Source organism: Ursus maritimus, unplaced genomic scaffold, assembly GCF_017311325.1.
Source record: "Ursus maritimus isolate PB19 unplaced genomic scaffold, ASM1731132v1 scaffold_20, whole genome shotgun sequence".
Taxonomy (NCBI): Eukaryota; Metazoa; Chordata; class Mammalia; order Carnivora; family Ursidae; genus Ursus; species Ursus maritimus.
Genome location: NW_024424453.1, coordinates 16,974,474 through 16,996,417, shown reverse-complemented (window position 1 = coordinate 16,996,417; position 21,944 = coordinate 16,974,474). Strand labels below are relative to the sequence as shown.

The following is a 21,944-nucleotide window of genomic DNA, read 5'->3' as shown; positions in this document are numbered from 1 at the left end:
TGGTTCTTGTTTTTTTATCCATTCAGCCACTCTTTTTATTGTAGAATTTCATCCATTTACGTTTAGAGTAATTATTGATAGATATGATAGATACTGTTGTCATTTTGTTAATTGTTTTCTGGCTATTCTACATTCCTTGGATCCTTTTTCTTTTGCTCTCTTCCTCTGTGATTTAATGATTTTCTGTTGTGGTATGCTTAGAATTTTTTAATTTTGTTTTTTTCTGTACCTATTATAGGTTTTGTTTCACAGTTGTCATCGTGAAGCTTAAATAAAACATCATATGTTTATAACAGTCTATTTTAAATTGATAACAACTTACATTTACAAAGCTCTACCTTTGTATTAAAAAATTATTGAGGTATAGTTTATGACTTTTGTCTTTTCACTTTCATATTAGATTTATAAGTTATATGTGTACCACTATTATAACATTAGAATATTCTTAATTATATATTTTCCTTTACCAATGAGATTTATACTTCTATGTTTTCCTGTTACCAACTAGTGTCCTTTTTATCCAGCTTGAATAACTCTCTTTATCATTTCTTATAATTCCAGTCTAGTGATGAACTCCTTTAGCTTTTGCTTGTCTGGAAAACTTTTTATCTTTCCTTCAATTTTGAAGGACAACTTTCCCAGGTAGAGTATTCTCAGTTAGAAAGTTGTTTTTTTCCTTTAGCACTTTGAATATATTGCACCACTCCTTCTGGTCTTCAAAGCTTCTGCTAAAACATCTGCCAATAGTCTTGTGGGGGTTCCCTTGTAAATAGTTACTTTTCTCTTGTTGCTTTTAAGATTCTCTCCTTGTCTTTAACTTTTGACAATTTAATTATAATGTATCCCAGTGTGAATCTTTGAATTTATCTTGTTTGGAACTCTCTGGGATTCCTGGATCTGGATTTTCTTTTTTCCCCTCAGGTTAGGGAAGTTTTTAAACATTATTTCTTCAAACAGATGTTTTGCCCTTTTCTTTCTGTCTTTTCCCTCTGGGTCTCCTATAATGTGAAAATTGGTTTGCTTGATGATGTTCCATAAATCCGTTAAGCTATCTTCACTGTATTTTTTTTCTTTCTGCTTCTCATTGTTCTTTCTTTGAGTTCATTGATATTTTCTTCCACTTTATCAAGTATGCTCTTGAACCCCTCTACTGAATTTTTCAGTTCAGTTATTGTATTCCTCTATGGTTTTTGTTTGATATATTCTTATATTTCCAATCTTTTTTTTGAAATTTTCACATTGTTCATGCATTGTTCTTTCCACCTTGGTGAGCATCTTTTTTTGTTTTTGTTTTGTTTTGTTTAAGTCAGAAAAACAATGTTTTATTCATAACGCTCTGCCATATTTCTATCAGGAGCCAGTGGTCACCTGCCACGCATGAAGTACATTTTCCGTTTAGTAAGCAACAGAGTCTGGCCATCAGCAGACCAGGCCAGAAAGGTACACTGGGGTGGCTCTGCCTTACTGCTGGTACTGATAATTTCTAGCTTTAGTTCATCTACAGTGATCTTGCCTTCCAAGTCTCAGATCTTGATGTTGGGGCCCACAGCAGCACAGAGCCATTATCAGGACTGAAACACAGGGCATTGATGATGCCCCCACTATCAAGTATAAAAAGGGGCTTGTCTTTGTTGAGATCCCACAGCATGGCTTGGCCATCCTTCCCTCTAGAAGGGCAGAGGGATCCATCTGGAAAGAAAGTCACAGTGTTCAGGTAGCCCATGTGGATGATGTGATTGGTCCTCAGCTTGCAGTTTGCCAGGTTCCATACCTTGACCAGCTTGTCCTAGCCAAAGGAGACCATGATGGGATTGCTGCTATTTGGTGAAAACCAGACACAAGACACGTACTCCAAATGGCTCTCATCCTGGACAATGTATTTGGATACAACCCAGAGTATTCCACAGCTTGATAGTTTTAACTCAGATGCCAGAAACAATTTGCCGGTTGTCAGAGGAGAAGGCCACACTCAGCACATCCTTGGTATGTCCTACAAATCTGCACGTGGTAGTACCCATTGTGAGATCCCATAGATGAAGGGTTTCATCCCAGGAGCCCAAGAGGGCAAACTGGCCATCTGAGAAGACTACATCACTAACAAAGTGGGAATGACCCCGAAGAGCATGCTGCAGGATGCCATAGTTAGTCTCATCCCTGGCCAGTTTCCATATGATGATGGTCTTGAGAGTCAGATGGTATCATGTCCAGGAACTGGGGAGTGGTAGCAATCTGAGTCACCCAGCCCTTGTGGCCCTTGAGGGTTCCATGAAGGTTCATCTGCTCAGTTGTGGTGGTGAGTGGTAGGTGTCACCATGGCAACAAGGATGGAGTTGGATAGTTCAGAGAGACTAGCAGCACAGCCACTCCTGCTGTGGTACAGCAGATGAAAAAGCAGTGAGCATCTTTATAGCCTTTATTTTAAACTCTATCAGGTAAATCATTTATCTCCATTTCATTAAGGTCTGTTTCTGGGGTTTTATCTTATTCTTTTCTTTGGAACATATTCCTCTCTTTCTTCATTTTTTTGTCTATGTTGTTTTCTGTGGATTAAACAGTCAGCTCTCCCAGTCTTGAAGGAGTGTAGGAAATGAAACTTGTTCAGCCCAACCCTAGCTCTTTGTTTTCTCTTAAAACTTTGTGATTGTCCAAATAGCCCTCTTTGTTCTTAGTGGCTCCCAGTAATTGAGGGTGTGCCAAAACTTGTTAGCATTTCAAAGGAGGAAGATCTCAGTCAGCACCTTGGAAGACAGATCTGTATGCAGCAGCTTTTAATTATGCAAATAGGCCTCTTTTAAGAAGATTGGGAGACAGGTGCCTCTATCCACTCCCTCTGTGCTGAGCCTTGAAAGGATAGCTAGCCAGGAAGTGTCTCTTTGTTTGCCACAGTCCCACTAAATCCATAAACACAGTGCTGCTGATTAACAGAGCCAGGCTGTCAAGGAATGTGTCCTCTGGGTTTCAGAGCCCAGAGTGTTCCAGATATATGCCCAAACTTCTTTCCCAGAGACAGTGGTGACCAATTTTGATGTGGATTTTTTTCTCCACCTGATGTATAGGGGTCACCCACCTAGTTTCTGGATTTCTTTCAGAATGGATTCCATACATACCTCTAGATTTGGTGTGTCTATAGGTAGAGGTGAGGTCAAGAGCATCCTATGTTGCCATCTTAAACCAGACTCTCTGCTCTGAACTCCTTGAAGGTGGAAATCTCTTCTTATTTGTTGGGACTTGAGAGGTGCAATGAGTCATACCCCTCTTTCTTCTCTTACTGAAACTTTCCATCTATTTCGTCTTTCTCCTTGTTACTGTAGGTAAATTGGCCATACTCCTCTCCAAAGATTATACCTTCCCTCATTCACAAAGGCCCATTTTTTTTCCCCTCTCCTGCTCAAGAACAAAGGTAGGAACAGTGTTTTTGAGATGAATTTTTCTTATTCAGATGAATAGAACAAAGAAGAAATAATGTATGAATTTTCTCATACAATTTCCCTTTAGATGATATAAGAAATGAAGTTTCTGGGATATTAAATATAGATAGATTATAGTGAGAATTCAAACTATAGAAATGTTTAATTTATTCATATAATTCAAAAATATCGATATTTATTGATGACTTTTGATGTAGGAAAGACATTAGAGTTCAAAGCCAGTGACCAAGAAAGAATTCTTAAGATGGATCTTTGGTGCAAAAAGGTGGTTTTATTAAAGCACAGGGATAGGACCTGTGGGCAGAAAGAGCTGCACTGGGGTCAGGAGGAGTGGCCCATTATAAACTTTCAAGTTGGGAGGGGGTTTGGGATAGCATAAGTCTCTAAGAAATTTTGGAAGCAAGGTTTCCAGGACTGTGAGGGGGCTAGCTATTGTTGGGAAAAGGTCATTTATTACCATCTAATAAAACCTTAGTCATGAGACCCTTCAGATGTATATCAATGGGCCATAAGCTTGGGGGATGATTGCTAACATGTATCGTGGGGAGGGGTCAGGCTAGGATTGCCTTTTGCCCTTAGCAAAGTGTCAACCTCAAGGCCCTTGAGTCCCTAGAGGAATGTCATTCTGCCTGTTTCAAGGACTTGTCAATGGGCTGCAGATAGTAAGAAAATTTAATAATTCTCCTGCCTTTGTTTCCCACATCAATGAGGAGTGCCCCATTATATACTTTCAAGTTGGGAGGGGGTTAGGGATAGCATAAGCCTCCCAGGTATTTTGGAAACAAGGTTTCCAGGACCTTGAGGGGGCTAGCAATTGTAGGGAAAAGGTCATTTATTACTGTCTAATAAAATCTTCATCATGAGACCCTTCAGATGTATCTTGGTGAGTCATATGCTTGGGAGATGACTGCCAACATTTATCTTGGGGGTTAGAGATAAAGTGTACAAAGGAATTTTTATACATTAAAGTAGACTTACAGGATCCTGTGGATTGGGCTAAGATTGCCTTTTGCCCTTAGCAAAGTATTAACATCGAGGCAACCGAGTTTCTGGAGGAATGTTTCAGGGACTTGACAATGGGCTGTAGGTAAAGAAATTTAATTTTTCTTTTGCCTTTGTTTCCCACATCAACTTTTATAATGGCAGGTGCTGGGCATACAGTATATACAATATAGTTCCTGCTTTCCTAGAGCTCACAGGTCAATGGTATGAACAGATAGAGAAGAACAACAACAATAACAATTTTAGGTTTATCGTAATGTTAGAGGAGAAAAAAGAGCTTCTCATGATAGATAGTAATGAGGCAGGAACTAACTCAGTAGTGTGTTCAGAGAACATTCTCTCCCATTTTAGCCAGACACTGTGCCCTAAGTTAAAATAGCAACTTGCCCTTCCCTGACCCCTTCACTGAGACCCCAGTATTTCCTCTGAGAATATTCATTTCCAAATCCTTAAAACCAAAGCAAAACTCATCATACCTTTCAAAGCCTGTTTTTCCTACTTAGTTTAGTTCTACCCTTGAGGGTATGCCAGGTCCTTCTTAGTTAATAGGTTATAAACCCCAATCTCCTAATATGCAAAAAATGTCAGAGCTGCAATTAAAGTTTTTAAATGTATTCTCTCCTCAGACCTACACAAGTTTTTTGACACGCAGTTTCCCAACCATGGCACTATTGATATTTTGAGCTAGATAACTCTTTACTTTTAGGGGCTGTCCTGAGTTGCAGGGCTTTTAGCAGCATCCCTGGCCATGTTAGATGCCAGTAGTATCTGCCCCCAAGTTGTAGCCACCAAACCATCTCCGGACAGGTCAAGTGCACCCTGGGGCATGAGACAAGAGGCTCCCTACCCCCCTCCCCACAACCTTTCCCAAATTGAGAATCACTGATTTAACATTTTTTGCTTCTCTGTTTCTAGGTAGAAATTAACTTTAACTAGAGACTTAAACTACAAAGGACAGGCTTTTCCTGGGTTGTATATAGAGTACAGAGTTTAAGACGTCATGGCAATTAATATTCAACTTTTGGTATTTATGAAAACTATATCCTCATTAAAACAGCCAAATTTAAACACTGAAAAACTAACCACTGGAGCATTGGGGCAAGTGTTTAAATAAACACATCTTAAGGCACATTCTTATTTTTTAATTTTACTCAGTTAATATACAGTGCAATATTGGTTTCTGGAGTAGAATTCAGTGATTCCTCACTTACATACAACACCCAGTGCCCATCACAAGTGCCCTCTGAAGGCACATTCTTATCCTGACAGGGAACACTTGTCTGTCACCAGGACAGGCTGGCATCTTGGCTTCTCTGCTTAATTTCCCTAAGCTGCTGCAAGTTCTGCTGTTTCAACAACAGAACACTATCTGTGCTCCTTACCACTAGTCAGTGGGGAAGATCATCCTCCTGGCTGTCTGTATCACTCAGTCTCCAGGTCTTTTACATTTTTAATTCCAATGGATGAAGCTGGAATTAAAAAAAAAAGAAGAAGAAGAAGTTGAAAAATAGGTACAGAGCACAGCCTGGGATTATTCCCGTTAGGAATGTAACTTCCCACCTAAACCAAGGAGCTGAGAGAATTCCTTCTCATCTCTGCTTGAGCCAAGAATGTATTAAATTAATTTGCATATAATAAGTAATGAACAATCTCTTCACAGACTGTCCCAGCAACACTTATCAAGTTGCATCTTCTACAAACTGCCAAGTTAAGAACTTCAAAAACTGCCAGAGTATTTTGACAAGATTTTAGATCAGGGATTTATAATAAAGAGTATAATGAATATTAAAATTATATAATTCTCAGTTTGAGTTGTTTTCTAAAACATTTGCCCTATTTCCTGTTTAAAATATTTTACATGTGGATTGCAAAATGGTATAATTGTTTTTCAAAACTTTTTGGCTATTTCTATTAAGTTAGATTATATCAACCTTCTGTCCAGCAATTCTATTCCTACAAAATGCAAATACACATCGATAAAAGGCTTGTAAAATAATGTCCATTGCAGTCTAATTCAGAATAGCCCAAAGCTAGAAACAACCCAAATGCCCATCAGAAGGATGATAAACCAATCCCATTCTTCATACAAAGGAACACTACTTAATAGTCAATAGGAATAAAGGACTGATAAGTGCAACAAAATATAATTATGTATATTGCAGACATTATGCCAAGGAAAAGCAAAACAATCTACGGTAATAGAAAGAAGTCAGAAAATTGTTACATGTGGCTGGGGGAGGGGGGAGTAGATCAGGAAGGGCCATAAAAGGATTTGGGGGGTAATGGAAATAATCTGTATCTTGTTCGGATAGTATAAAAGTTTATATAAATTATCAAAACCCATTGAACAACCAAAAACCATTTTACTGAGTATAAACCAAATTATAAAAATACAAAAATGTATTGCCTATTAATTTTAGAAAAGAAAAAATATTCATAATCCTACTATGTGAAAATATCTTTATTTTGATTATTCTTCCCTATCTCCTTAACCCGTAATCATAGAAGTGTTACAGGGATTGATCCCTAAACACCTTTTCTTTTCTATTTTCACTCATTCTTCGTGATTTCATCTAGTGTCATGGCTCTTAGTATTATCTGTATAATTAATGATTCTCCAGTTCTTTTCTGCTTACTTGATATCTACATGGATATCTAATGGACATCTCAAACTTAATATCTAATACTAAGATCCTGAATTTGCCAGCAAACCTACTCTTATCTCACAGGTTTTCCCATGTCAGTTAAAAATGACACCCATTCTTCTAGTGGCTCAAACTAAACTCAAAGCATGGTTTACTCATTGCTTTCACTTCAATCCACATATTCAGGAATCCAACCATTTCTCATCCCTTCAGCTGCTACCACTCTGTTTTGAGCCACCAACATTTCCAGTCTGGAGGATTCTAGTCTAAACTAGTCTCCTCGCCTTTATCCCTTCTTTTCTACAGTCTATTCTCCACACAGCAGGCATGGAGACGCTATTAAAATACAAATCAGAACAAGTTACTCATTTGCTGAAAATCCTGCAATGGCTTCCTCCTCATTCAGGGTACTGTGATCAAAAAGGCTTTAGATCTGCCCGCCCCAACCTCCACTTCTTAGCTCCCATCTACTTTCACTGTCATCCTCAGTCCTCTCCTTCAACTGTGCTGCCCTTTTTCTTGTTCCTGAAATACACCAGGTATGAATACACTTCAGGACCTTGTGCCTGGAAACCATCCCTGATATGTCTGCAGTATTCCCCTCTTCATCTCCTTCAGGTCTTAAGTTAAATGTTATTTTCTCCCTGAGGCCTTCCCCAGATACTCTAGCTAAAATTGCAACCTCTCCCCATCTAACACCCCAGTGTTGAATTTGGCCATGCAATTTATTTTCCAGTTGGCACAACTGAAAAATGAAAAGGGACATTATTGCTAATTATGCTGACACAACAGTCATAAACCAGGACTATTCCCTTCCTGTTTTACTCTAGCCTTTATTCGGTTAATTGTGTGCTTCCCCGCCCCACCCCGCCCAAGAATGCAGGCTCCTTCAGGGCAGTGATTTTGTGCTTTGGCACATAATAAATGTTCAATAAATATTTGTTAAATGAATGTATTTGTAAATCAATATAAGTGATTTGGCAATGATTTTTTGGTTTGTGTTATCAAATCCCCTGTTTTCTCCCATCAGAGTAAATGTCATTCATACTCTGAAAATGTTTGTCTCAAAAAGCCTTTAAATGGACAAATTCATTAATGGAGTCAAGCTCAAAAGTAAGTTAGGGTGATACTGAACAATTAGAACAAAAGAGCTTGTAGTCTTTGTAAAGAAATCTCACTGTGGAGTTTTTTCAATTTAAAAAAAAAAATCCATGGCAAAAGAAGAAGTTTCCTAAAAAATAACCACCAAAAAAACCTGGCGAAGTTTCACATGCTTAGAGGGATCTAAATCTTCTTTATCAATTGAAGAAAGCTCACTATTGCCAGTTTGTGAAGAAAATGAAATATTAAGGAAATAGTTACTGGGTATCTATTAAGTGGAAATCAAAGACTTAGATAGTAGGACAACAGAGACATGATGAAATGGTGAGGCAATGAGAAAACAAAACAAAACAAAAACAATTCCGTACTTGCCCCTGCCTTAATTTCTTCTGAGTCCCTAAGCAGTGTGTTCCCCCGTCATCCAGCTGGCTCCTCCCACAGCACTGCCCCCTAGGGAACACTGATATTTCAGCTGTAGGAACAGAATACAGAAATGCCTAATTCTTCCACTTCAGCACGACTACAACTAGTTAGGAGATTCGAAATCAATTTATATTTAAACAGAAACCTTAAGTTGTAATAAGGTAAAAATAAAGGCAAACAATAGAAAACAAAAGATTAATTTGTAAAATGGAAAGCACAGCGTTGGCACATAAAAAATTTATGAATGTTGCTGTTAAAATGGGTGATGTGAAAAGCTACCTCCCATACGCCTACATTAGTGAATTATACCACTATCCACCCTGAGGCTCAGCAGAAATGGGAAGGGTCCTCGATTCTAATGTCTGCCTCACTTTCTCTTACTGAATTGCTTTCCCCTACACATGGCTCGTTGGTTAGGAACTGTTTAAGTCTTTCTGAACCCATCCTTTCTTCTCCATTCCCACTATTATTTCTGTGTGTGTGTTGAACACTTAAATCTCCCATCGTATCCTAACTGGCCTAATGCAGTAGTCTGCTTTCAGTCTCATTTTGTCGTCCTGCCTGCTTCTCTTGCCAGTATATGGCCACAGTGAACTTTCTAAAGGGCAAATCTGATCTTGTTACCCTCACACTGAAATTCTTCAGGAGTCCCTCTACAGTCTTTAGATTAAAGTCAACAAGTCCTTAACCTGCCCTCAAGGCCCTTCATAATGTTTGTCCTTGCCAGCTCCCCAGGGTTTCCCAGTCTTCTCTACAAATTCATAAATATTTATGTTTGGGGAGCTTTTATAAAGAGCCTGTGCAAAGTACAGGGAGAGCACACACAAAGTGGTCAGAAAGGCATCAGTGAGAAAGCTCCGTGGGGATGGGGATAGATGCTTTCCAAATAGGCAATGGGGTGAAAAGCATTCCTATGGAAGGGAGCAGGTTGAACAGAGAGGATTCGCAAGGCCTGGTGAAGAAACAGGACTTGGTTCAGTAGAGCTGAGGGTTATAATACAATGTTTTGGTGGTGGGAGGGGAACATCCTAAAGTAAGGAAGGAGGTTCAAAGATAAAATTTCACAAATCTTTGTATGTCGAAAGATAAGGAATTTGAATTTGAAATATAGAAAGGTAATCATCATTCTAAAAATACCGTAGACTGGTTAAAAGGAGAGATTGAAAAAACACAAGAGTTAGCGAAACCGTCTCTGAAAAGAAATCAAGGTTGTTAACTATAAAATATAGGACATTCAGACAATGGAATATGATTCAGGGCTAAAAAGAAATGAGCTATTGAGTGATGAAAAGATATGAAGGAACCTTAAATGCATATTACTAAGTGAAAGAAACCAGTCTGATAGGCTACCTACTATGATACCAACTATGGTTGATCTTTGGACAATGAAGGGGTTAGGAGCATCAGTCCTCTGCACAACTGGAAATCCATGTATAACTTCTGACTCTCCTAAAAACTTACTTACTAGTAGCCTACTATTGACCAGAGACTTACCAATAACAGTCTATTAACACATATTTTGTGTTTATTATTTACTGCATTCTTACAATAAGACAGAAAATGTTCTTAGGAGAATCATAAAAGAAAATAAATTTACTCTACTATATTTATTTAAAAAAAAAAATCCATGTATGGGGTTCCTGGGTGGCTCAGTCAGTGAAGCATCTGCCTTTGGCTCAGGTCATGATCCCAGGATCCTGGGATCAAGCCCTGCGTTGGACTTCCTGCTCAGTGGGGAGCCTGCTTCTCCCTCTCCTCCCTGCTTGTGCTCGCTCTCGCTATCTCCATCTCTCTCTCTCAAATAAATAAATCTAAAAAATCCATGGATAAGTCGACCTGCACAGTTCAAACCCATGTGTTTCAAGGGTCAACTATATTTGACATTATAGAAAAGGCAAAATTATGGAGACAGTAAAAATGTCAGTGGTTGTTGGGATAATGAGAAGGAATGACTAGGTAGAGCATAAAAATTTTTTGCAGCGAAAATAGTCTCTGATATTATGATGGATACATGTCATTATATATTTGTTCAAAACCATAGGATGTACAAGCCAAGAGTGAGGCCTAAAGTAAATTATGGGCTTTGAGTGATTTTGAAGTGTTGATTTAGATTCATCAATTGTAACTAATATAACACACTGGAGAGTGATATGGAAACGCAGAAGGCTATGCATGCGTGAGGGCAAGATAGGGGAAAATCTCTGTACCTTCCTTCAATTTTTTTGATCTAAAACTTTTTTTTTTAAATGAGGTCTTTAAAAAAATAAAAAATTGTAAAGAATTTTTTTAAAAACCCATATCATATGTCTGGCCTTTCTCTTACCTCTCACTTCACTATAAGAAATTATCACAGCACCAGGTGCCTGGGTGGCTCAGTTGGTTAAGCGACTGCCTTTGGCTCGGGTCATGATCCCAGGGTGCTGGGATTGAGCCCCACATCAGTCTCCCTGCTCCTCAAGGAGCCTGTTTCTCCCTCCCTGCTTGTGCTCTCTCTCTCTCCATCAAATAAATAAATAATTTTTCTTATTCTTTTCTTTTCTTTTTAAAAGATTTTATCATAGCACCAAAGTGATATTTCAAAAATGTAAGTCAGATGTTACTTCCTGCTTTAAAGCTTCCATGGCTTCTCAGGGTATTTGGAATAAAATTGAAAATTCTTACCCTGCTTTCAAAAGCTCTAAGTGATCTTGCCCCAGACTTCCACTCTAACACTGTGTCTTCCCTCTCTGCCGTGCTCATTATGACACTTCAGTCACATGACGTCTCTTCTGTTTCTCACCCTCACCAATGTCAATCCTTCTGTAAGGATTTTGCTCTTGTTGCTTCCCCCTGAAATTCTAGTCATCTTGATTTTTGCATCCAACTCCCATTTTTGTTGTTTTTTGTTTGTTTAACGATTGATTTATTATAGAGAAAGAGAGAGGGTGGGGGGAAGGGGCAGTGGGAGAGAGAGAATCTCAAACAGACTCCCAGCTGAATGTGGAGCCTGATGCTGGGCTCAGTCTCACAACCCTGAGATCATGACCCAAGCAAAATCAAGAGTCCAATGCCTAACTGACCAAACCACCCTGGGGTCTGCCATCCAGCTCCTGTTTATCATTCAGATTTTAGCTCAATTGGCATCCTATCATAATAGACTTAATTTTTTATATACTTGATTATTATCTTTCATACTAATATATAAATTCCTTGAAAAAGACCTTTTCTTTCCTTAGTACCCTAATGTTGTTACCCAGAGGAATTTCTGACAGACAGAACATGCTCAATGAGTCTTGCATAAATGAAAGAGAAGGTAAAAATCCCTCTTTTACAAAAGAAAACTAAATTGATATTAAAGTAACTGTTACCGTGATGGTTTTATATATGATGTGTTTATGTACGTATATTTGCAAGGTCCTTCCTTGCAATGAACTAGCAAAAATGAAAAACCAAGCAGCAAATAGAAGTACAAGTGTAATAATAATAATAATAATAATAATAATAATAATACAGGTAGCAATGCATGTAAAATATTTAACGTGTGAAGTTTGTCTCTTCCTGTTCCTGCAAACCAAATAGTTGTAAGGAGAATAAAATGAGGAGCAGGAAGAGCTCATCCTTGATCCCATCTGGAGAGCTAGTACAAAGACAGACTTAGAAGAAAGGGGACGAAAACATGCTGGGGTCACAGAAGGAAACTGAGTTGAAAGGAGGGGAAAAATCTGCATTCCGAGTCATTTGGAACAGAGAAGGAAGGGAGACATTATCTGAAGACCGTGTTCACCAGAGGCAAACAGGCTGAAAAAGAAATCGACATCTGTGAAAGTCTCGTGTGCCCCAGATCTGAGGGGGCAGATGAAGATTGTTTATGTACCACAAGAAGGTGTTGGGAGAAGGAAGGAACAGGCTCACATGGAAACATATGCTCGCCGAAGCTACTTGAAAAATAAAGCATGCAGTGGAGAGAGAGAAACATCTGTGTTGCACACGGGCAGACCACCAGTAGTGAAGCAGGCTTGAGGTAGAAGGGAAAGGCGTACACAAACAAGATCGGACATTATGTCTTGTCAAAATGACATGTAAAGGCACTGGGTCTGCATCTCATTCTCTGGTGAGTTAATGGGAACTCAGCCATCTGGGGAAATCAAGGATGAGTAAACTAGCTGCTTCGGTGTTTTCACAGTTTTGCAGAAATGACAAAGCATTCACAAGTTTTTCCAGGGCTACTTTTTTTCCTACTGGGGGAAAAAGTAGCCTTTTAGAATATAGTTTATTTTTTTTTTCTTTGGGAAACATATTTCCAAATCTACTGCAGCAATAGAAGCAGCTGGATTTCTCATCCTTTAACCACGGAATTTCAGCACATAATAGCTTTGGAAAGCATACTTCACATTAGTCAATGATCGTAGGAATTCTGTATAACATTAAACACATACATTTAAGAATTAAGTTTTATGAGTATTTCAACTTAAATTCTTAAGGATACTACATTTTAAAAAACTACTTAGTTACTGAAACTATAATATTTAAAGTGTCTACTATCCTCTTTATAATAACTTTTATTGGTAAAATGAAAATTAAAAATTGGAAATCAAGTCAAATGACAATTGGCAATTAGAGTACATAAAGCTTCAACTAGAATTTTGTGTTATAATTTATGACCTATAGACACATATTTATATGTTTCTATAAACTCTACAGCTACATTCATCTATATGCAAATAGAGTATAAGTTTTTATACAGATAAAATCTTTCCTTATAAATACCAACTTATTTCTAAAAGGTGGGGTCTCAGATGAGCAAAGATGCCAAAAATGAAAGAGGCAAGGGGAAAAAAAAAAAAAAAAAAAAAAAGCCTTCAAGTGTGTTGCATCTGATATTCACTTTGGGATTCCTGAAACAATTCAGGAAAATTACATAAATTGTGTAGAAAACATAAATGTCTAAGGAAAGAAAACTATAAAAATTATAGAAACATTTTGCAGTATTTTGATAGTATAGGAATTAAAATCAAAGTGAGAGAGCTGAGCATTGACAACAACCAAACAGAAAACAGTAGGTATGGGGTCAACTGAAAGTGTAGAGCAACTATAAAATAAATGTGAGATAAGTATAGATTAAGTGTTGCAAAAATAAAACTGAAAAAAAATTCAATACTTCATAGCATAGTGCTAATAAGCCAGGTCCAAGTAAAATAGTAAAAGTTAAAACAGTGATGGAACATCTTGGAACCCTTTGTGCTCCTCTCTCTAAACAAGTGCCCACCACCCAGTCCCCCCACTAGGCTGTTCTGCATGTAATTCACACAACTTCTCTTTCTCTTCACTCACCCGTAGGACTATTACCACTGTATGCTAGTTCAGCATTCCTGGATTTCTGTTATGGAAGGAAAGATGACCTAACATTTATTGAGAGTTTACTAAATGCCTAGTTTTTAATGCATGATCTTATTTAATTCTTACAACAACCCTGTACAGTTTTATCATTCCCACTTTTAAACACATAGAAACTAAGACTCAAATATAGAAGTGATAAAAATGCTGAATTAAGACATAGAAATATTATTCTAAAAGTCATGCTATTTCTCATAAACTATATTTCCTCTCATAAATTATTCCTGACTGGGTTATTAATGTCTGATAATGGCATTATACCATGACTCTAAATTATCATTGTAAATTGTCAACAATTTTTTAAAGAGATTTGTTTTTCATCCCTCTGACTATTCAAATGATACATGCTTATCACAGGAATTTCTAAACTATAGAATATGAAGACAAGCAATGATTGTCACTTTAACCAAATCACCCAGAGGGGAAAACTACTGTTATCATTTTAGAACAATACCTTTTAGCTTTATACACCACATGTGTTTTGTGTGTCCCTGCTCCCTATCTTGTCTACACAAAGAATTGGCACATTGGAAGAATTCCAAGCAGAATGATGGTCCTTTGAGAAAGATCACTTTGATCAAGGTCTTTTCTAAAGTCCCAATGGCCGATTCCTTTTAATGGTAGGCCTTCCATCAGCAAATGATCCAATTCTAATGTTCAAATCAAGGGAGACTGGAGATCGACTTTTAGAATGGCCGAATAAAAATCTCTGAACTACTCATTCTCTCACACACACAAAAGACAAAAGTACTTTACACAACGATTAAAAGTAACCATTTCTAGAACTCTCCAAATTAACCAAAGGCACTGATCTGTATTGTAAGGCCTGAAATGCTGTAAAGCACCTGGAATTTGAGCCATGAGTTCCTCTGCTCTTGCCAAACCTGCTTCTCACTTTGGCCAACCAGGAAGGTTTCCTGCCCACATAATTCCCCCATCGGCTGCACCAGCTGCACTCTACCTGGCCTCAACCTACTGGTTTCACCTCCCAGCCAGCCAGCAAAATTATTCAAACAAACTCGTCATATCCTCCTGAGAGAAACAAGCCCCCACCCCACCATCCTGTTATTATAAAGCCTATCTCCACCGCCCCTTCTGGTTCACTCTGTTTCCAAGTACAACCTCTATGTGACCATGCATGGCATGCAGTGTCCTCTTCCCATGGGCTGTGAGTTAATGTGACTAATGAACTATTGTCCATCTCCTCTGTCAGTGTTGGATGTTGTGTTCAGCCAGCTTATATTATTTAGGATAATGGAGTCTTCCTTCAGCAATGGAGTGAATACAAAATGATCAGAACAGGAACAAACAAAATCATCTGTACAAGGGAAACTATTTTGAACTTCTTTGGACAGGGGAAGTCTGTGACATTTAAAGTTGGGGCTCTTCCCATCCCCCTGCTCCTCATACCCTAATGGTGCAATAGTCTTGAAAAGCCAAGCCTTGTAGCCAATTGACAGGACTGAACTCTTGGAGCTCTGTAAGAAACACCATCCCCAAAACACAGTCAATACAATATCTAAGCAGCCAGCTCCATGGAAAATCTCTATTAGTGTGCTATTACACCTTTTTTATTTAACTCCTATTTCAGCTTAACCAAAGCAGGCAAGGAAAGAGTACTACCCCTAGGTCATTACTGAAACCATTTCAGTCTGCTAGGAACACTGCAACTACCTAAAGCTATTATTTCAGTTGGAGCAAAAAAGCCTGACCAGGAATTTAAAAGGAGATCTTCAAGAACAAAATGGATGTTGGGAAATTTGAAAAGCTCCAACATATTTCTGAACATCTAAAAGACTGTGTGAGCATGCACACAGCCCTGGAAAGACCTGGTTAAGAAGAAAGCTCCATTAATTTCTGGCTAAACATAAGGCCCTGAGCAAGTAGGAAGAGAAAGCTAAGGCTGTCTTATAAATGTCCTGAAGTCTGAAAGCATGCCTTCTCACACAGATCACCTTGGCAAAGGTAGAAGATATACAGGCAAGGTATGTGAGAACATCTTCTCATCAAACATTGCATTGGTTAACCACCAAATTACACTGATTCAGAGGTGACTAATAGGAAGCCAGGTTTAAAAACTTAAATAAGAATTTTAGAAAATCCAGCAGAGAATTCAGTGGTTGCATAAAGTGGGAAATATGGAATCTATTGAATTAGTCCAGGTAAATCTCTGAATAAATGCACAGCAATGAGATAAACAACAATGACAACAAAATCTCAGTAACAGCAAAACCTGGGTGGGGGGACTTGATACCAAAGTTATTACGATGTATTATCTAAAATGTCCAGATTTCAACAAAAAAAAATATGAGACATGCAAAAAAACCACCTTTAACAATAAAAAATGAAAACAAGAAGTGTGCAACATAAAAAGACAAAAAGGAGCTTGAAAATAATGTCCCTTAGAGGACTCACATTTTAGTTCAGAAGGATTTTAAATCACCTATTATAAATGTTTGAAGAATGAAAATAAAGAAATAAAGAAAAATATGACAACAGCACCTTACCAAGAATATGAAAAAGAGATCAATAAAATTTTTAAAAAGAACTAAATAGAAATAATTTTGCAGTTGAAAGGCACAATAACTAAAAATAACAATTTAGTAGAGGGACCCAAAATCAGAGTCTAACTGGCAGAAGAAAGAATCATCAAACTTGATAGTTCAAAAGAGATTATCCAGTGTTAGGAGCAGAAAGAGAAGAGGAAAAATTTGAACAGGGCTTCAGAGACCTAAGAGATACCAGTAAGCATTCCAACATACACATGATGAGAGTGTCATGAAGAGAAGAAGAGGAGAAAGGACAGAAAGGCATTTGAAGAAATACTGGTCAAAAACTTTCTAAATTTGATGAAAAATATTAATCTTATCTGAGCAGCTCAATGACTCCGGGTAAAATAAAATAGTCATACCTAAGCATATCATAGTCCAATGGAGAAGAGTCAAAGATGAAGACAAAATCTTGAAAGCAACAAAAGAATAACAACCTGTAACAAACCATTTCAATAAGATTAAAAGCTGACTTCTTATTAGAAACCATGGAGTCCAGAAAGCAATGGGATGACATATTCAAAATGTTAAAAATAGTCTATAAATGAATTCTATATCCAGCAAAACTATTCTTCAACAAATGAAGGAGAAATTAGGACATTGCCAGAAAAGGGGGGAAAAAAACAAAGAATCTGCCAGTAGTAATTCTGCCCTATAATAATTACTGAAGAGAGCTCTTCAGGCTGAAAGGACACTAAACAATAATTTGAAACCACATGAAGAAATAAAAAGCATACATAAACGTAACTACTTAGGTAAATATAAAAGACAGAATACATGTCTTTCTGTTTGTAACTTTTTTTTTTCTACTATTCTTATTTAAAGGCAAACACATAGAGCAATAATTATAAAATTGTGTCGTTGGGCTTATAGTGTGCCAAATGTAATTTGTACAAGTATAGTACAAAGGAAGGAGAAGAATGGATCTCTCTTGAAACACAGTATTTGTATGCTATTAAAATTAAGTTGATATCGATGTAAACTGGATTAAGAATTAATTGTCATCTGCAGGACAACCACAAAACCAAAACCCTCAAAAAAAATAAAATACAAGGAAATTAAAATGGTATACCAGAAAGTATCTATTTAACACAAAAGACGGTGGTAATGAGGGAGTAGAGGAACAAAGACATAAGACATATAGTAAAGGAATAGTAGATGTAAATCTTACTTTATCCATAATTGCCTTAAATATAAATGGAGTATTACTACAATCAAAAGGCAGAGACTAGAAGATGGATTAAAAAATCACCTACCAATTTGCTGTTTACAAAAGACACCCAAAGCTTTAAAAGCACAAGTAAAAGGGTGGAAAGAATTAATATAAAAGCATTAATCAAAAAATAGCTTAGGGGGCTATATTAATATCAGACAAAATAGACCTTAAGACAAAAATTGTTTCTAGAAGCAGACATTTTATAATGACAAACTGATCAATTCACCAGGAAGACACAAGTATGTATACGTACCTAACAGCAGAGACCTAAAATACATGAAGCCAAAACTGACAAAATTAAAGCAGGAATAAACAATGAAACAGTAATTGTTGGAGATGTCAGTACTCTACTTTGAATAATTGATAGGGGTTGCATGAAGGGCAATTTCATTTCTTAATTAAAGGCACCTAGATTGATGTACTTTCCCGCACCAGAAACCAAGCATTTTTGACACACCCTTTATTTGCCTTCGACATCTCTCCTCACCAAATCTCAATATGTATCTTAAATCCCCTAGCTTTTTCTCTCCATCATCCGTTGCTACCACTTTGGTCAAAGCCACCTTCATCTCTCCTTAGACTAATCTAATAGACATGCATGCTAATATCTCTCATTTTCATCTTTTTCCCCTTTTAGTTCATTTTTCAAACAACATCCATTGCCATATATTTTTAACGTTTGTTAGATCATGTCACTGCCCTCCAAGCAACCCCTATAAGCTTTCCATTATGTTTGAAATAAAATCCAAATTGTTGTCCTTGGCCTATAAAGCTCTCTTTATTATCTGGGCCTGAGTCTTTAAACTAATTTTGCATTCTTTTTTTTTTAATTTTGATTTTTTTTTTATTATATTATGTTAGTCACCATACAGTACATCCCCGGTTTCCGATGTAAAGTTCGATGATTCATTAGTTGCATATAACACCCAGTGCACCATGCAATACGTGCCCTCCTTACTACCCATCACCAGCCTATCCCATTTGCATTCTTAAATCTACATTCTCTTACCACATGGTTTCTGTTTGTCAAGCCCACCAATCTCTTTTTCACCTCTGCTATGGAGCCTACTCTTCCTTCCGCTTTGAATCCTTCAGGTCTCAGCTTTATACGTCCTTCCCCAGAAAGGACTTTCTTGATCCCCCAATTCAAACCACATCTCCTTACCACTTTCTTTCACTGGGCACGATACATTTTGATTACATGTTTATTAGTGATGTTATTTAAAAGATTCTTTGAAAACTGAACCCAACCTTTACCACTTGATACCTGATTTTCTTCAACCATTTAACCTAAGGAAAAATATATACAGCAAATTTTAATTTGAAACTCAAAAATAATTATAAAAGGTGAAATGTTCCCTGTGACTTCTTCAGACTAATCTGCTGTGAATGATTTCTCTTCTGAGGTAAAGTGTGAGGAAAAAGGGAAAGATTTATAAATGTCTTTAGTTTCATGTAGCTGCAGAAAATATGTTTTATGGTTAAATTCTTCCTGAATGTCTTTTTTCCTAGGATCAAAAATCCTTTTTATCTCTGGTTATTCCATCTCACTCACTGTCAACATGCGTTATCCTTGGTATTCTAGAATTTTATAAAGGTCATTTGAATATGCTTTAATCGGGCTTTAAACACATATGCTTTCATGGTCATCATTATTAATAACAGCCAATGGTACCATGGTTTATGGTTATTTTAGACAAACTCTGAGACATGTTAAGCAATATGGGGTTGAGAAACATTGGGTGCAACTTCTTAGGTTTAAAATGTGTAAGTATAAAGTTGGTTAACATTTTTGGGGAATATATCTTCTTTGCTTAAAATATTGGTAAGATTAAGAATATTGGTTTTTTTTTTAATTTTCAGAAAGGGAGAGTCAAACTATTTCACATATTTCAATAAAATGTTAACAGTCTCCTTAATTCCTACTATTTAGAGATAATGGTGACCTCACTCCTTTTCCTTTAAAAGTGATTGATCAAATTGAGAAAGCTTGGCTAGGAAGTATATTGCATTTGTTCACACTCCTTCAACATTTGGTGCCATTAGTGTAACAAATGTTTCTGACTGACATAAACATATGACACTGTGCCCAGAAGTTATTTATGACAAATTAATCATTTGCCTCAAAATTCTTTTGGGAGGGAAAAGTTCTGATTAATTTTCACTATCAGTGTACACAGGGTATACTTTAACTTTTAAAGCTATACATAATTTATATTGTATAAAAATTTCGTTTATATAATTTGCCACCATAACACAAATGGGTAGTCTCTGTTTTGGACAGAAAATGCTTTTCTATACATATAGAGATAAACATACATGTATATACATGTCTCGTGCATTAACAAGGTATTTTGGTTAAAATGTTTTAATAAAATGAGTAGGTGACTTGAGACTGAATAATTAGGAAGCTACCTTTTCGTGATTTGGTTCCTCTGCTCTGTTATTCCTAAGCTATAAGTTTCAAGTTCAGCTTCCTTATTAATGAAAACAAGTTGCTGGGATAATGTTTAACTCTTAAGTGTACCATTTTTCCAAGGAAAACATTAAAATTGGTCTCAAATGTATGCTCACTCATAACGTGAAGATTTCAAATAAATATAAAGACTATCCCAGCTCTTCCTGGACATAGCACAGATTTTTAAATTTTCAAATCTAGTTGACTTGAGAGGAATGACTCATTCTATTGTCTAGTAGTAACGACAGACAGCTAACCCTCTAGGGAGAACTCACAAATGCCCACTTCATTACGATTGCAAAGAAACTGTAAATAAAAAAATATGGAGGAAGAAAAATCCCTAAAAAATAGCTTTTAAGCCTTAAAAGATCTTTGAATGGGAGTAATCTATTTCAGTGCTGTTACCCTGAAGTGTTTTAGTTACAATTACTTTGTTACTTTGTGTTACTCTGAGCCTCCATGAAGGCAGGTCCTGATCCACTATCTCCAAAGTGCTTTTTAGAGGGTATTTTTACATTATTATTATGAATAGTTTGAAGTATTTGTTTTACCCTTTTGATTCTTCCTTTGCTTAATAAGTAGAAGCATATTTATTTGGCACATGTATGTAACATGAGTCAAGGTGATGCAAGGAACTGGCAGTTAACCTATCAGAAATTTAGAGCAGATACCAAGGGAACCTTCTAAAGTGCCAGATTCTTTTTGACAGTGACAACTCCAGAATTTTATATGGAAGAATCTAAGGGGCAATATCCTAAATAAGAAAATAGAGGGAATGTCTAGGAGTGACAAAAAAGCACTATGTTTAATTGCATTGCATATTTATTTGGGATGGCTTGACTCTTAGTTGCTTAGCAAGCACTATTTTTAAGTTGGATTTTGTCTTTATTTGGTGACTTAGTGAAGAAAAGGTATACAATGAAGGACTCTGATGTTTTCATTTTGTATAAAGAAGAAGATCTGGGGTGTCTGGGTGGCTCAGTTGGTTAAGTGTCTGACTCTTGATTTCAGCTCAGGTCATGATATTGGGGTCCTGGGACCAAGCCTCTCTTGGGGCTCTATGCTCAGCAGGGAGTCTGCTATTGCCTCTCCCTCTGCCCCAACGCCCACTCGTGCTTGCTTTCTCTCTCTCTCTCTCTCTCTCAAATAAATAAAATCCTAAAAAAAAAAAAAAGATTAGAGAAGTCCCTGGGAAATTAAGGTAAGCCAAAGATTATGTACCTTAACTTGTTAAATCAGAATATCTACACAGAAATAGTATTACAAAAACTTGTATGTGCCTGAGAATTGGAATCTCAAAGATATTAAGAAGTTAACTGCTGTCATCCATATGCCATCTGCATGCCATACACAGAGGCACTACACAGAAGTCATATACCATCGTGTCCATAACTATAGTCATTTTGCCAATCCTAGTGCATTAATATATCCTTGTGGTCAACAATTTATTCATCTGATTAGTAGTTATTTAGGACCTGCTAGTGGTTTACTTCATTTTTGAATCTTATACATTCTATGTTTGCTGAGCTGTATAGAGAAATTAAAAAAAAAAAAAAAGCTCTATTGCTTCAAGGGAGAGGACTAGTCTAGGTTAGTCTACAAGGCATTCTGAAAATATTTAAGGTGTGCATTAAGGAGAGTATCATACTGAACTTTCCCATGTGGAATATAGCACAAGTTCCCATCTGGTGACCCTTAAAATACTCTTCTGTCTCTTAGACCTCTTCTAAGTTTTCTTCCTATACTCTT

The 21,944-nt window shown here is 37.0% G+C and overlaps 1 pseudogene; it reads right to left on the bottom strand.

Annotated features, from left to right (window-relative positions):
- Positions 1-1,350: 1,350 nt before the first annotated feature.
- LOC103678182 overlaps positions 1,351-21,944 on the bottom strand; it is a 42,929-nt pseudogene continuing 22,335 nt past the window's right edge.